Raw genomic sequence first — 18,214 nt, forward strand, 5'->3', positions numbered from 1 at the left:
GGAAGTGAGATTTGATTCTAAGTGCAATGGAAAGCCATTGAAAGGTTTAAGAACATTTCAAAAAGGTAATTCTGGTTGTAGTACAAATGATTGGGAAGGAGACAGAGTGAAAGGAGTAAGACCTGCTGGGCGGCTATTTCAGAAGTCCAGGTAAGAGATGATAGTGACTTGGGTTAGTGTGGAGGCAGATGGGATAGAGAGAAGGGATGAGTTCAAGATTTATTTTAGCTTTTATGCCAAATACAGCCATAGACAAATCAAAATAACTATACTGGAAAATATAGGTCGAGACAGAAACAATACAAGTCAAATTTTGCTTCTTTAGAATACACTTTACTTATTTTTCTTAGTGAAATTTAGTTCGTGCATTGGCAGTTGCTTTGGTGAGTTTTTGTCAAAGTTTTATGATCTAAAATTTTGTCAGAAAATAGATACTAATAATGTAATTTGTTTACCAAATTTATATTAACTGGGATTTATGGTAGTATAAATAGATTAAATTTACATATATGTTACATTAATATAAAAGAAATCATACTTGCTGGAAATGTTTTCAAACTTTCTGATATCAAACATTACTTTCCACTGGAGCTTTTGTGTATTCTGAATGTCTGGAAGCCAAAATATTTTGTTTTAACTCCCACTCTATAGTATTTCCCAGCTGTGTACTTATATGGTATAATAAAGGGATTTAACAAATGGGAAATAGCAGCTGCATTTGGAAATTCCCTTTGTGCTCCCTTTTCGCTTGATAGATTCAATAATATAGAACAAGTGTATCATCAGACCTGTAATGACGTATATGGCAAGTATCATACATACCAGTGACAAATTTTTCTTTACAGCAAAGAAAAATAATAGAAGGATTTTAGGTTTTTGGATAATCTTGCATATACTCACTACATATAGTGAGTGTATGTGTTGGGGTGAAGTGACTGTGACTAGAGTAAAATTTAATAAGCAGTTTAATCTCCTTCTATTTTTAAGTAAGTATTAAGTCCAGAAGGATTGTTAGGAAGATAACTGAAACTTGTAGTTCTCTTCAACAAGGATCTTATTTGTTACTCACTGTAATTGAACCTCATAAAATCATTGTGGAGAAATAAAATTCAAAAGAAAGTATAAAAACAATAACAAAGATTCTATCAGCGCTTTATTCTGTTTCCATTGTTATTTACTTTTTGTGATAGCCCTCACTCATGGACAGTTAGAAACAGGCACTAAAGGTTTCTTATCTTCTGGTTCAGGAAGGGTTTTACTTTGAAATATCAAGACCACAGAGGAGCTTTTCTGTGAGACAGAGTAAAGACAAAGTTCTGCCAATCCCCACTTCCTGATTAGAAAAAAAATCTTCAGATGTTAAAATTCTCATTAATTACTTTGATGTTGTACTCAAACGAAATATGAGACTATACAATTTCGAACAAAAGAATTCATTGTAGCATAAGCAAAGGAGAATAGAAATTTTAGAGAATAGAAATTTTAGAAATCATCATTCCAAGACCAATTGAAAATAAAAAATTTTAGACTCTGATTTTAATTACCAATACTTATATTATGGACACCAAAATGTTCGTTTTAAATTTTCCATGCTGTGTTAATTGGTAGAATCCACTTGCAGTCTCAGAAGGTAGTATAAATAAGAATTCACTGTCCTTCCTTGTTAAGTAGAACAACTATTTTCATTATGGTACCAGCACCTTTTCTGCAGCACCTTTTTTGCCGAGTAATGTGTTTTTCCTCCCATTAGAACTGATTCATTAGACAGAAATAAATTCCAATTATTTTTCCATTGAAAAATGTATAATGTATTCTTCTTTTTAATGTTAACAAGCATGAAGGAGCACTTTTGTAGTAATATTTAGTGGCTGGCATATGATATTGTGTGTAGTGATTATCTGCTAAAGATTACTTAGTATGTAGTACCTACTAGGTTCCAAACATTGGGACCTTCTTGTGACTAAGGTAGATATGATCCCCTCACAAAGTGGACAATGGTAAATACAATGAAGAAAATTGAATAAGAAAATGTCACTGAGAGTGACTGCTTTAAATAATCCAGGAAACGTCTTTTTGAAGAGGTGACTGAGTTGAGATTTGAATAATGCAAAAATTTGGGGGAAGATACCCAGAGTATATAGAAATGCAAAAACCTTTTGGTCGGTGTATTTGAGCAGTAGGAAACAATGGAGTGTCTGGAGTGGAACGGGTGAGAGAGAGAATGGTATGAGATGAAATCTAGGAAGCAGGCAGATACTATGGGGTTTCATAGGCTACAATGAGATGTTTGGACTGTACTTCAAGTGCAAGAGGAAGAAGTTCTTGGAAGATTTTAAGCAAGAGGCTACCATGATTTATGTTTTTTTAAATGATTATATTAACTGTGCTATGTAGAGAATGGATTATGAGAGATAACACCAGAAGCAAGGGCACCTATTAGGAAAACTGTTGTGCTGCAGGTGGGTGTTTGATGATGTGGAGGAGCAGGCAGTTAGGGAAGTTAATCTTTGAGGAGTTCCCATAGAGTGTGAAGAAGACAAGATTCACATAGAGGGTGAGGAGAATATTTTACGTAATGTCCATACAAGCAGAAATTTAGTCAAGAATGAACAGGAAGTGAAGTTAATGAGACCAGGGTGAGAGGAAGGGTTAGACTTCCTTCGGGACCAAGAATGCTCCGGTAAGAGGACAGAAGCTTTCGGCCCAGCAGGAACTGTTTGCAGGTGACTTCTGACTTAGGTTATGGGGACATGGGCTACGCAGAGATAGTATCTCTTACAAGATCCCCAAAGTGACAGGATTGTAAGTGGGACCTTCTGCATGCACGAGCACTGATGTACGCATGCTCATATTGATACATATTTTAAGCCAGAATGAGATTATATGCATTTGGCTTTTAACTGCTAGTCTAACTAAGTGGAAGTAACCATACTGGACCCTCAGCCCCAGAATATCAGAACTTCTTATTTTATAGACTTACTTAAATTCCCCCAAGTTTTATCTTCTAGAAAAGTTTTAAAAATAATTTTTCCACTACACGTAAAAGATGCAATAATGTCCTTTGTTGTAATTGAAATAAAATAATGATAGGCAAGCTGAGGTATTTAATAAATGACTGTTGGAAACAATATTTTCCTGCTTGTAAACAATTTCCCCTCTTTGCCTTTCTTGCTTTCAGTCCAGTGAAACTGCTAATCAACTGGAGTGTTCTATGTAGTTTGCTTTGAGTCGTAAAAATCCTAGTGTGGACTTTGTACCATTTCTGGGAATGGTGTTGTTGTCATTACATGGTAATATAGTCCAGGAATTTTGAGTAAGGATTTAATCCTTCACAGTCATGCTTTATGTCGTGACTGACTTTTAAAAGATTTCTAACTTGGTCACCTATTAAAAGATTTTAAAAACGTGAACTGTTACCAAGTTTTTTGTAATATTTAGTCATTTAATGTAGTGGGTAGCACCCAGATAAAATTTATTTCTTCAATCTTATTAAAAATTTTTAATTTTTAAAATTTAAAATATAGTTGATTTACAATGTTCCTTTAATTTCTGCTGTACAGCAAGTTTGAGACTGCATTTTAGAAAGTTTAGTTAAACCCACTAGTCCACCTGGTCAGAACTATGCAAGGTTTATTTTCATCTTTTTGGTATTTGATTGATCTATGAAGCACTGGGGAAAAAAAAATCCATAAACTATCAAGATTTAGATTTCCTGAGAAATTTAGTTACTACTGTTCTCATTTTTGGATTTTGGAAATTCATTCAATTTAAAGATCAACGCTAGACTTCTGGTAGTAAGTGAAATTATTCGTCATTGCCGCTGAGTCATGAAACAGCATTCTCCAAGAAGCTCTGTGGGAGAGGTCTCATTTTCTACAACTTTGAAACTGTATTGGAACACAGTATTGTCTGTTTTTAAACTTATCTCAGAAGCTTAAAGACAGAAATTTACTTACAATTTGGACCAAAAATAAAACCATATTTTATGACATGGGGGTGGATAATGAAATATACAGTGAATTGTCTACTGCTAACACATTGATCACATTTATATATTCATATTCTGCTTATGTGTATTGTTTCATTCCTGCTATTAAAATGTGTATTTAAAACACTTTCCTAAATCTGGTTTGTTCAAGCAAAGTGATTAACAGCATACTACTTGGAAATATTTCGATGTTTATGGAAATTTGAATTATTTTATCATTAGTCTTGATATAATACATCTTTCTAAATATTCTTTTTGGAAGACTTTTCTTACTTACCTAGCATATTATCAAAATCTTTATCAAAAGTAGAAACATTGACATGCTCTGAAATAGTTGGCTCTTTCCCCCTTGGGCAAGAAGGAATCAGGTATGCATGCTGATTAACACACTCCAGTCATTAACATGTGATTATGTGGGCTGCATACTGAGCACCTGCCAAAATATAAAAATCCAGTACTTTATTACATCTGTGCAAAGACTTTTTGCATTTCTTTTGTATTTTGATAGTTCAAGGAAAATCAGAGCCCAGTATCTTTTCTTTTCTTTTTTTTTTCTTTTTTTCTCAGTGGAATGAAATTGTGTATACAGAATGTTTTCAAGGGATGGAATATGCCATGTTTATTTTTATTTTAATCTTTTGGGCTGTGTAACATCCAGTGACTGGGGTTGGCAGAGTTCTGACTGTAACATGAATCTCTTAATGATCTCCATCACTGACATTCACTTACAATTTACAGCATTTCTCTGTGTTCATAAGGATTATTTTTTTCGGAGATTCAGCTAATATTCCTTTAATTTGCTTTATTTTAATATGATACATTTATGTCTTATAAATATTGCATTTTTATTTCTTTCACCAGTATGCTGTTAGTGTGTCTCATAGTGATGCCAGGCCTGCTACTGTGGTTTGATTTTTCCTGTCTAATTTTCATGTGTAGCTTGGCTTTGTAGCATTTCCAGACACCTAGGAAAAGTCATCATTCAATAATTATTTAAAATGAAACCTGGTTATTAATAGAAAATCTAGTATGATCTAGTATAATGGAATAGTTTGACTGAGCAGGCCTATTCCACTCAGGTTTTATTTTCTTGATAGATTTAAATTACATTCAAATGTAGTAGAAGATTTTTTTTTAGGGCCGCACCTGCAGCATATGGAGTTTATCAGGCTAGGGGTCAAGTTGGAGCTATAGCCACCACAGCCACAGCAACGCCAGATCCGAGCCACATCTGTGACCTATACCACAGCTCATAGCAATGCTGGGTCCTTAACCCACTAAGTGAGGCCAGGGGTCGAACTGCATCCTCATGGCTGCTAGTCAGATTCGTTTCTGCTGAGCCACGATGGGAACTCCCTTTTTTTTTAAAATAAGCTTCTTGTCAAAATTGATTATTATTAATTATTGAAAGCTCATCTCAGGGAGTTCCCGTCGTGGCGCAGTGGTTCAGTGGTTAATGAATCCGACTAGGAACCATGAGGTTGCGGGTTCCGTCCCTGCCCTTGCTCAGTGGGTTAAGGATCCGGCGTTGCCGTGAGCTGTGGTGTAGGTCGCAGATGCGGCTTGGATCCCGCGTTGCTGTGGCTCTGGTGTAGGCCGGTGGCTACAGCTCCGATTCAACCCCTAGCCTGGGAATCTCCACATGCCGCGGGAGTGGCCCAAGAAATAGCAAAAAAAAGCTCATCTCAGGACACTAATAATTTTCTAATTAAAACAGAACTTCACAAGCAAATTTCAACCTCTGAGTGGTTCTGATTAATATTCGCATTTTTTTTGTACAGAATTCCTTCTTGACCATTGATAACCTAGATACATCACTATAATGGAATATAACTAGTGATGAAATCTCCGCATTTCTGTAATGATCTAAGCAACATAGTGTAGAAAGTAATGCATATATTATATAGCATGCATTTACTTGACTAATTTGAACTTTTTCAAGATTAGAATGAGATGTGAATCTTAGGGTCCTTCTAGATAAGTCAGATGATGCTGCCTATGATAGCGTATTGCTTTGGGAAGAGAGAGCTGGGATTTTATTTGCACTCCTCTAGATTACCTCCACTTTAATTTCCAGTGGGTTACTTTCCATAAAGTCAGCTTAACATAACTAATCCTGCTCCCATTATTTATTTGGAGATGAGATTGTAAGGGCTCTCTTAGATTATTGAGTAAAACCACCCACACAAAGTAGGAAAGACCCTACTTTGCTCGTTCCATGAACATATCTAATTTTTCTTGAACACATCTAATGAATATGCCTTAATTATCTTGATATGCAAATTATCCCACTGTCTGTCCTCTGCAATAAGAAGTTTCCCTTGCTTTCTAAGAGAAATATATCCTTTTTAAAGAAAAACAACTTCAAGCTATTATTCCTTTTGTTAATATAGCTTTCAGTGTGATGACATTTATTTTTTATACTATTAACCTTTAAAGTATTATTTTGGTATGACTACATTCCTATGACCTTTAGGCATTAATTTTTCTAGGTGATTCAAATTGAGTTCAATAGTATAACTCTGTGTAAACCACATTCTCAGATTCAAAATATAAATTATGAACCTTTGCTAATAAAATTGTACAATCAGGTAAAAATTAGAAATGAATAATTATGCATTTCATTTATCTTCTTTATATTTCATTAACACCCTAGAAAATAAGGAAACCTTATTTAATAAAATGATTGGAAATTATTTTGTAAACTTTGCTTTGATTATAATTTAACTCTGATTTGTTTTTACTTCCAACGTACTGAGAATACCTAGACTGTAATATTCTCAGGTTCATAAAACTTTTGGGAAGAAATGTGCCCTAAGTCAAGCATAGATAGATTATTGTGGTATAACAGAAGAGTTTCATTTACCTTGAAACACAAAGAATTAGAACATTTTTGTAAATGACTACTAATTTAGGAATTTTTTTGTTAGTTCCAGTATTTAATTAGTAATTTTTGCATAATTGTGGGTTAGCCAGGATTAAACCGTGTAATCCATGAATAAGTTGAGGAAAAATTTTCTCTTGAATTCAGAGTTAATATTTGGCCTTCAGTTGTATTAAATTTTTTTTAATAATGCTTCTACCAAAATACTTTTCTTATTTTTTGTTCTTGCACTAATATATTTTTGTATGTGAAGTTGATTATAGTTTATTTATTTTGCTTTCTGAAATTGACAGTAAAATCCTTATGGGCACTGTTCTCTTGGATCCATGAGAAATGACATAGTAGGGCAAGAAATGAATATAAATCTGAGTTTTTGTATTTCTGGAAATTAAGAGAGAAAAATAAAAACTAACACTACCCCCTTCCCCAGAGAGAAAGTATGGACTCTGTGATTGTAACTGAGCCATCAATCCAAGGTTGTGTGTTGTCTTCAGGTAGAGCAATGCATAAGAATTGAGGATATCCTATGCCAGATTAGACTTCTATTTGCTGTCTGTGGTAAATGTGACAGTTTTGTGCCTTCTTTCCTTTTTCTGGAAATGTAAATATAGATAGGTAGATAATAGATGTTTTATAAGCAACATAGTCTCTAAGGAATCATTTCCAGCCTTACCTGTTCTATCTGTAAAAACTTAAATCAGACAACTAGAGATGTTATATAAAAAATTTCTAGATTACAGAGAGCCTCTTATTACACCATTATATATCTATAATTGACATATTAGAAGGAAATTTGAAAGCTTTCGTGGTGAAATTCTCAAAATTAGAAACTTTACTTGGGCAAGATTGTAGTGAAGGGAGGAGATTTTTGAGTTCACAGAATGGCCAGAAGGGCTCGGTGTGTATGACATAGAGAGCAATCTATTCTCTTGTTGCTCTTCCTTAGGTGAACTAGACCATAAAAGCACTTCACTGTTAATTGAGCATAATCGCTATTAAGGAACAAATGGATTTGACTGACCTTCATTGGGCCCTTGTACTTATTAATGTTAAGATTTGTGAGGAATGAAGAGCATACTATGAGCTATTTCTTTTTTTGTATGACCCCAGACTCATCATTTTAAAATGGGCAATCAGGATGTATGTAGGTAATTAAAAAATTGATAGTTGTTTTGGGGGGGGTCTTAATTATTACTCCTTTTCTTAGTGGATCCCAACTATCTGACTTTTTCCCTAAACACATTATATCTTATTTTCTGTTTTTACTGAAGCTACTCTGATACCCATGAATGATTGTAGAATCTCCCTTTCCCACAAAGGCCCCAATTTCTATCATGGATTAGGGAGAGGTTTCCAAGAAGCTGGATTAAATGTCATTTCAAAAGATTATTTGTGCCATACTATAAGCACAAATAATAGTATGTGCTCTTCCTCTTCTTCCCTGCCAACTCTGAAAACAGGTCTCTGGTACCTTCACTCTCCTATTTTCAATGCTATTTTCCTATTTTTTGGTGGAGGGTAGGGAGGAGTTTTTACTTTACCTCATTTGCTTAAATTATTTAATTCTGATATCCGAGGTTTTTCCACCATGTCAAAGTTCTCTTAATTATTGCTAATTTGGATAACACTTATGCAACACAGGTTCCTAGTGAGCTGACTGATACTTGGATCCTATGATATGCATATTGCTTAAGCTCCCATCATAGCCTTTAATTCTTTTAAAGCAAACTAGGTGCTTTGCTAATTACATATGAAAAATTCACTGATATTTTAATAAGGACATTAGTATCCCTCAAATGGAGAAGAGAATAAAACAACTGCAAAGCAAGAAAGCATGAGGAGAATAGACTTGACACTGGAGTAAGTAGTTACCTCTTAAGTAAAGCTCTATGGAATCATTTGAGACTCTTTATGCACAGAAATTTGCTCTATAAGAATTTGTCCAACTATACTTCTCCAACTTCTTCATGATCACACACCTCTTTACCCAGTGTCTCCAGTTGTCAAAGAAAATATCCTTTTGATTCAGTGGGATTATTTTTATTTTTATTTTTCCCTGGGGTTATTTAGAAGAAACATAATTTAGAAGAAAGGATACTAACTCATAGAAGACCTGTGTTTATCTCTGCTAGTAATTTGTGTGTGACCTTGGGTAAGTCAATTCATATATCCTGATTTCAGTTTCTTCATCTCAAAGATGAAAGACAGGAGTTCCCGTCGTGGCACAGTGGTTAACGAATCCGACTAGGAACCATGAGGTTGCGGGTTCGAACCCTGCCCTTGCTCAGTGGGTTAACGATCCGGCGTTGCCATGAGCTGTGGTGTAGGTCGCAGACGCGGCTCGGATCCCGCATTGCTGTGGCTCTGGCGTAGGCCGGTGGCCACAGCTCCGATTCGACCCCTAGCCTGGGAACCTCCATATGCCGCGGGAGCGGCCCAAAGAAATAGCAAAAAGAAAAAAAAAAATGAAAGACTCAAAGCACATAGCACCAGTTGCAGATGAGCCCCTCAACTGGTCCAGGGGTCAGCTCTGCCCACCAGTGCGCTGCAGCTGCAGCTGTGGCCCTGCCACAATAGGAGGGCACATGCAGCCCACATAGGGGGCATCACTTGAATTGCTGGCTCTGAGGTAGGATTGCAACTCTTAGCCCCACAGGACATCTCCTACATAAGGTCATTCCTTTAATACTGGGAAAGGTAGCTGATTTACCTAATACGTAGGGACAAGCCCAGAGAATTAGTAAAAATGAAGACATAAAGGAATATGCTTTAACTGAAAGAAAAGACAAAACCTCAGATAAAGAACTAAACAAAATGGAGATGAGCAGTCTACCTGATAAAGAGTTCAAATTAATGGTCATAAAAATGCTTATGAGAAAACTTGGGAGAAGAATGGATGAACACAGTGAGAACTTCAACAAAGAGGTAGAAAATATAAAGTACAAAACAGAAGTTATAAATGAACTGAAAAATACACCTGATGAGTTCAGCGGAAAACTGGATGAAGTAGAAGAAGAAATCAACAAGCTTGAAGATGAAGCAACGGAATTAAGCAAAATGAAAAAAGAATTAAAAAAAGGGAGATTCAGCAATCTTTGGGACATCAAGTGAATAACTTTTGCATTACAAGGGTCCCAGAAGGAGAAGAGAGAAAGGTCTAGAAATAAGTATTTGAAGAAATAGTGGCTGAAATCTTCACTAATCTGGGAAAGTAGACATGCATCCAGGTACCTGAATTCCAGAGCTCTAATTAAGAAGAATTCAAAGAGACACACATCAGGACACATTATAATTAAAATGGCTATAGTTAAGAATAAAGAGAATTCTAAAAGCAGCAAGGAAAAACAACTTGCTATGTACAAGGGAAACCTCATAAAGCTTTCAACAGATTTTTGAGCAGAAGCTTTACAAACTATAAGGAAATGGAATGACATATTTGAAGTGCTGAAAGGAAAAACTTTCTATCCCCCAAAAATTATCATTCAGGATTAAAGGAGAGATTGAGTTCCCCATATAAATAAAAGCTTAAGGAGGTCATCACTACTAAACTGGCCCTATAAGAAATATTAAAGGGACTTCTTTAACTAGAAAATAAATGGAACGAATAGACAGTAAGAACATAAAATGAAGGTGGTCAAAATGTACAAACTTCCAGTTATAAGATAAATGAGTACTAGAGGTATAATGTACAACATGATTAATGTAATTTATACTTCCTTTGCTATATATGAAGGTTGTTAAGCAATCAAATTCTGAGAGTTCTCATCATAAGGAAAATATTTCCCTTTTTGTTTTCTTTTGTATCTAGATGAGATGATGGATGTTCATTAAACTTATTGTGATAATCATTTTATGAAGTATATAATCAAATCATTATGCTGTACAACTTAAACTTATACAGTGCTATATGTCAATTATATCTCAATAAAACTAGAAGAAAAATAAAAATCTCACTGGAAAAAGTAAATATATAATAAAGGCAGTGAATCAATCATTTATAAAGCAAACATGAAGTTTGAGAGACAAAAGTGGTAAAAATAAGTAGAATTACAATATTTAGTTATGGGATTTGTAAAATAAAAAGATGTAAAACATATCATTAAAAGTATAAAATGTGGGTGAGGAAAAAGGTAAATTTTTGGAATGTGTTCAAATTTAATTCAGCTTTTACCAATTGAAAAACAAACTGCTATATACATAGGATGTCATGTAGAACTTCTCAGTAACCACAAGTAAATACACAAAAGAAAATGAGAAAGGAATCTAAACATAACAGTAAAGAAAATCACCAAACACAAGGGAAGAGAGAAAGAGAAGAAGAAAGGGCAGAGAGTAATAACAAAAACAATCAGGAAACAATGAACAAAATAGCAATAAGTACATATCTATCAATAATTCCTTTAAATGTAAATGTAGATGAATCATCAAAACACATAGAAAAGTTAAATGAATAAAAAAAAGACCCAACCTTGCTGCCTACAAGAGAATAATTTCATGTCTATGAGTCTGTTTCTGTTTTGTAGGTAGGTTCATTTGTGCCATAGTTTAGATTTCACATATAAGTCCTATCATATGGTATTTGTCTTACTCTTTTTTACTTACTTCACTTAGTATGAGAATTTCTAGTTGCAACCATGTTGCTGCAAATGGCATTATTTCATTCTTTTTATGGCTGAGTAGTATTCCATTGTTTATATGTACCACATCTTCTTAGTCCAAACTACTAATTTAGAATGGATAAACAATGAAGCCCTACTGTATAGCACAGGGAAGCATATCCAATCTCTTGGTATAGAACATGATGGAAAATAATATAAGAAACGGAGTCAGTATGTATGCATGACAGGTGACTTTGCTGTACAGCAGAAATTGACATTGTAAATGATTATAAATCAACTATAATTTTAAAAAAGAGAATAATTTCAGAAGTAAGGATACACAGGAGTTCCCTTTGTGGCTCAGTGGAAATGAACCTGACTAGTAATCCAGGAGGATGAGGGTTCAATCCCTGGCCTTGTTCAGTGGGTTAAGGATCCAGCATTGCCATGAGCTGTGGTGTAGGTCACAGATACAGCTTGGATTTGGTGTCGCTGTGGCTGTGGCTTGCTGGCAGCTGCAGTTCTAATTCAACCTCTAGCCTGGGAATTTCCATATGCGACAGGTACAGCCTAAAAAGACAAAAAAACTCAAAATGGCTGAAAGACTTAAATATATGACAGGACACCATCAAACTCCTAGACGAAAACATAGGCAAAACACTCTCTGACATCAACATTATGAATATTTTCTCAGGTCAGTCTCCCAAAGCAATAGAAATTAGAGCAAAAATAAACCCATGGGACCTCATCAAACTGAAAAGCTTTTGCACAGCAAAGGAAACCAAAAAGAAAACCAAAAGACAACTTACAGAATGGGAGAAAATAGTTTCAAATGATGCAACTGACAAGGGCTTAATCTCTAGAATATATAAGCAAGTTATACAACTCAACAGCAAAAAAACCAATCAATCAATGGAAAAATGGGCAAAAGACCTGAATAGACATTTCTCCAAAGAAGATATACAGCTGGCCAACAAACACATGAAAAAATGCTCAATATCGCTGATTATAAGAGAAATGCAAATCAAAACTACCATGAGATACCACCTCACACCAGTCAGAATGGCCATCATTAATAAATCCACAAATAACAAGTGCTGGAGGGGCTGTGGAGAAAAGGGAACCCTCCTGCACTGTTGGTGGGAATGTCAACTGGTACAGCCACTATGGAGAACAGTTTGGAGATACCTTAGAAATCTATACATAGAACTTCCATATGACCCCGCAATCCCACTCTTGGGCATCTATCCGGACAAAACTCTACTTAAAAGAGACACATGCACACTTAAAAGAGACACATGCACCTGCATGTTCATTGCAGCACTATTCACAATAGCCAGGACATGGAAACAACCTAAATGTCCATCGACAGATGATTGGATTCGGAAGAAGTGGTATATATACACAATGGAATACTACTCAGCCATAAAAAAGAATGACATAATGCCATTTGCAGCAACATGGATGGAACTAGAGAATCTCATCCTGAGTGAAATGAGCCAGAAAGACAAAGACAAATACCATATGATATCACTTATAACTGGAATCTAATATCCAGCACAAATGAACATCTCCTCAGAAAAGAAACTCATGGACTTGGAGAAGAGACTTGTGGTTGCCTGATGGGAGGGGGAGGGAGTGGGAGGGATCGGGAGCTTGGGCTTATCAGACACAACTTAGAATAGATTTACAAGGAGATCCTGCTGAATAGCATTGAGAACTTTGTCTAGATACTCATGTTGCAACAGAAGAAAGGGTGGGGGAAAAATGTAATTGTAATGTATACATGTAAGGATAACCTGACCCCCTTGCTGTACAGTGGGAAAAAAAAATAAAACAAAACAAAGTAAATGAACAGGATCAACAAAAACAAAAACTCATTAACACAGAAAACAGATCAGTAGTTACCAGAGGGGGAGCAAGTTGAGAGGTTGGGAGAAATTAGTGAAGCAACTCAACTGTATGGTGATGGATGGTAACTAGACTGGTAGTAGTGATCACTTTGTAGTGAAACTAATGTCAAATTATAGTGCTGTGCACCTAAACATTAAAAAAAAGATTGAGGGGTATTTTTAAAAAAAGGGATCAGAGAGAAATTATATTACTCAAAGCTAGATTTTCTATGAAATTTTGCTGATGTTAACATGAGCATGGATAAACACATGTTTGAAAATATTATATAATCTATGAAAATGCATAAAATTGAGTTTTATGGAAATGAGTTTTTTAATGTTAATGATGATGTGAAAGAAAACAATATTTATTAAATGAAAAGAAAGGAAAATTTTGTTCTAGATTAAAAGAGATTTAAGAGCATAAACAAATATAAACCATGATTTTGACTGGATTCAGTTTTGAAAAAATATTTAGGGTCAATTGTGGAAAGTTTAATATGGCCTTTATATTAGATACCATATAAGAATTATTAATTTTCTTAGATATAATAATAGTATTCTGGTTACATAGAGAATATCCTTATTTTTGGCAGATGTATGCTAAAGTATCTAGGGGTAAGATGGCATGTGAGGTCAATAATATGCTCTAAAATTGTCCAGCATTACAAAATTAGACAGATACATACATACATACACATATATACATAAAGCAAATGTCAAAATGTTAATAATTGTTCAACCTATATATTATTCTTTATAGTTTTCTGAATGTTTAAAATTTTTCCTAACAAAATTTAAAATGCCCATGTGAGAAAAAGGAAAGATTTGAAGTATAATTACCAAGTCTTGTAACTACTTCTATCTTCCTTGATTTCAGGGTTAAAATTTTCTTAGCCAATTCAGTTTAGCCTGGTCATGTTGTTTAGGTTGAATATCATATGATAGTTTGAATAATAATGAATTTTCATATGAAAGTGACTCTCTGGAGTTGGTAGGCACATGAATCTGCTAGTAGCTAAACCTTGATGGAATGTTACTTCATGTATTGAGAAATTCACTATTAGGCTTGCCTGCCTTAAAAAAGCTTTTCTTACTGTTCTATTACCAAAAAGCTATAACATATTTTCATCTTAGCTGCTGTCTGTCCCATGGCATTAAATCTTAAAAGTATAATATCTCTAAGGCTGCAGTAGTGTACCTTAATTCTTTGTTGTTTACACAATCTTGAGTACATTCAGTTCAGGGCATTATTCTTTAAAAAAAGAGAGAAAGAGAAACAAATTGGAACATAGGGAAGAATGAGCAGGATGACTGAAGCAAGTGTTATGAGGAAGAAATTAAGGAAACAGATGTTTCACCTAGAAAAAGAGAAGATGCAAGAGTACTGTAATAGCTGTGTGTATTGAAAGTGCTGCTATTTTGAATATTTCCATGGAATAGAAAGAACTATAGGCTGAAAGAATAGGATTCCTATTCCTATAAGTAAGAATGTTTGACAACCTCCAAAGATGAGATGGACAGTTTTGGTAGGCCCTAAATCTTCTGTTAGTAGAAGCGTTCAAGGAGAGACCAGAAAGTCAGTTGTCATGGGTATTGTAACAGCCATCATCACTAGCCCTACTACTACCATCATATAATGAGAAATTTCTATTTTAAGTGTGTTATTTTTACTCATTCATTTAATTGTATTAACAACCTTATGAAATAGGTTCTGTACTGCTGTTATTATCACTCCCCTTTTATAGCTGAGGAAATTTAGGCACAGAGAGATTAACTAACTCTGGAGCTATATGAGAGGTGGATGGAAAAATTTGGATTTAACTAGAAAATCTGTCTCAGAGAGCCTACTTTGTTTACTGTTATGGGGATTCAAGTACTAGATTGGGTTGAACAATTAGTTTTTTAAGGGCCTTTGAATTTTGAGATTTTGGTTCTGTATTCTGATAGTGTGTGTGTATATATATATATATATATATATATAGATGATGCAAGGCTTTTCTATGTCCTTGTTTTGATAACTTTGGGGACTTTAATATTTTTTCTATATTTACTCTGTATACTATATTTAAATCCATTTATTAAATATCATGGTAATGAGGCCATTTAAAAAACTTGCGGTATTTTAATTTTTTTCTTTGAATCAAAGTAACATTTTTTTAAACAATAAAAACTATGTTTTTCTTTTTTAATTGTTTTTTAGTTTTTTTTAGTTGTTTTTTAAAAACAATAACAACTATTTTTTTTCTTCTTAGACTTTAGGAATCATGGCACTTTAGCAAATATTGGTAACAAATCCAGATTCTGACACATCATAAGTAAATTTATTATTATTAAATATTATGGTAATAGTGTAGATTGGTAACTTTGAGAATGCCATATAAATCTAATATATAATACCAAGTATCAGTTTTAATAAAAGAGAAAGAGGACATATTTTGTTTTACTGCTAGAGCTAATGATACATTTGTTAGGAATAAGCTGTTGGTAATTGGAACCAAATTCAGTATTTTCATTTATGTAAGCTCCTTTAAACTGGTGCTTTTCCTTAAAATGTTTTGCATTAGAGGAAAACATTATTTTACTTTGTTATATATATATACACACACACATATATATATTTCTACTGTATAGCATGGTGACCCAGTTACACTTACATGTATATATTCTTTTTTCTAACATTACATGTTCCATCATAAGTGACTAGACATAGTTCCCATTGCTACACAGCAGGATCCCATTGCTAATCCATCCCTAAGGCAACATTCTGCATCTATTTACCCCAAGCTCCCAGTCCCTCCCATTCCCTCCCCTTCCCCCTTGGCAACCACAAGTCTATTCTCCAAGACTCTCATCCTGAGTGAAGTTAAGTCAGAAAGAGAAAGACAAATACCATATGATATCACTTATATCTAGAATATAATATACAGCACAAAGGAACTTTTCCACAGAAAGCATACTTCTTCCTCTGAGAAAGAACCTGTAAATATCAGCAATTGAGTTTTCAGCACACTAAAAACCATTAGCTATCTTTTGTTAGCATGAAGTTGTTGGAATCTAGATTAGGTAAAGCTTTTTTTTTGTCAGCTACCAATAAAACTATGGTAGAATACCTGTAATGTAACAGAATTAGCAGATATCTTTAGTTCATTTAAAAAAAGGGTTGTTTAAAGTGGGAAATCAGAAAAAAACAGTATATACATAGCATGTATATAACTCTATAATATATTGACTATACATGTATATGTGTAATTTATGTACTATAACTTGAACACTTACTTGAAACAAAATATATAAATACAGTGCATACTGAGGTGAGTGGAGCCATCTGACTTGGCAAAGATTGATCACTGCCATGACTGACTTGCTAATACATGGTGACTTAAACAGAAACAACTTTTAGTTGGTTTTATTATCATTCTTAACTCCTTTATGGACATCGCATCCCTTTAATTGCCTCCAGTCAAAGACTACCAGGAACACACCCATAGTTGAGAAAATTGAATTTATTACTCATTGCAGTAGGGAGAACTCACACCATAGAGAACCATGAAGAATGTCTGAAAGAATTTTTTTTAAGGATTTGGGCTTTAGGTGACTTGGGGTAGGGTATAAGGAAACAGAGTTTATTAGAGATTAGGGACTATCAGAAATCAGGGATAAATTTGTGATTGGATATCTTAAGAAATCAAATATATAGGAAGGGCAGACTAGAGTGAGAATAAAGCTGTAACTGGGGAGGCAGTATAACTTAAATGGAAAACAAAGCAAAACAACAATGACAACATATGAGGCACTGAGAAGAACACACATAGTTCAACCTTACTAATAGGTGGAAGAAAAAGGTAAGGGAGGATAATATTCTGTCTCTGCAATTACTTGGGTACAGGTAGGGAAGTCGATTCATACTGCTGCTTAGAGAAGCTATTTTCTGTGCATTTCTCCACTGCAATGACTTCCACCTGTATGTGGGTTTCAACTCTGTTATGTTGGGCAAGATTCCATTCCTGACCTATGGTCTCTGCCTGTCTCAGTTCCTGACATTCTATCTGACTTTTGCAACCCTAGTTCACTTCTCTCCTCTGCTTGCAGTATGGCTGCCCATTCACTTTACTGGGCAAGGTGCAATTGGAACCCAGCTAAATTAGAGTTGTAATATACTATAGCTGCTCCTAGGCAGAGTGGAGATAATCTATATGCATTAGGTTAAGTGAGAATTGATAGTATCCCCAGAAAAAGCTCATGTTGAGGTTATTGGAGCTTTGTGAGGGGCCAAATCTTAGAGCAATTAGTTAGGGATTACTTTATAAAAAAGGTGATGCTGAGCATTGACGTCGAAGAGAGTAATATAGTACAGTATAATATAGTATTTATTATTCCACTTAGATGAACAAGTATTAATAAAAACCTAAAAATTGTGCCAGTGATTATCATGACTATATTTTCAGAATTGAAAATTGAAACCAAAGATAACTGGGCAAAGGAGATTTTAATTTAATAAGAGTAGGTGTCATTTATTGAGTCCTTAGTTGATAGGCACTGCGCTAAATGCTTTGTATGTTATTCATTTCTCACAACAACTATTTGAGGATATAATTGTAATTCCATACTATGAAAAGGCAGAGTGTAACTCCCATCCCCCTGACTATGGGCAAGCCTTGGTGACTTACTATACAGTAGATTGCATTGACAGTTAAAAGGCATGACTTCTCAGAGTAGGTTACAAACAGTAACATAACTTTCATCTGGCTCTTTTGGGGACATGTGCTTTTGAAGGCCTGAACTACTATGTAAGAGGTCCAGGTAGTCTGAAGCCAACATGCTGGAGAGAAAAAATAGTGTGGAGAGATCA

General features: G+C 34.6%; 1 protein-coding gene and 1 long non-coding RNA gene across 51 annotated transcripts in view; both read left to right on the plus strand.

Moving 5' to 3' along the window:
• The window catches only part of SOX6 (SRY-box transcription factor 6), a 614,027-nt gene that overhangs the window by 236,415 nt on the left and 359,398 nt on the right, over nucleotides 1-18,214 (plus strand). The window lies entirely within an intron of this gene.
• LOC146405358 (uncharacterized) lies at nucleotides 1,988-9,819 on the plus strand. The gene is made up of 2 exons (XR_014837245.1): nucleotides 1,988-5,221; nucleotides 5,527-9,819. It is a non-coding gene; the product is annotated as an uncharacterized LOC146405358 (long non-coding RNA).

This window comes from Sus scrofa, chromosome 2 (genome assembly GCF_054392235.1).
Source record: "Sus scrofa isolate SSC_HxYL_T2T_F1_AM1 chromosome 2, Sscrofa_HxYL_maternal_Yorkshire_Landrace_v2.0, whole genome shotgun sequence".
Classification (NCBI taxonomy): domain Eukaryota; kingdom Metazoa; phylum Chordata; class Mammalia; order Artiodactyla; family Suidae; genus Sus; species Sus scrofa.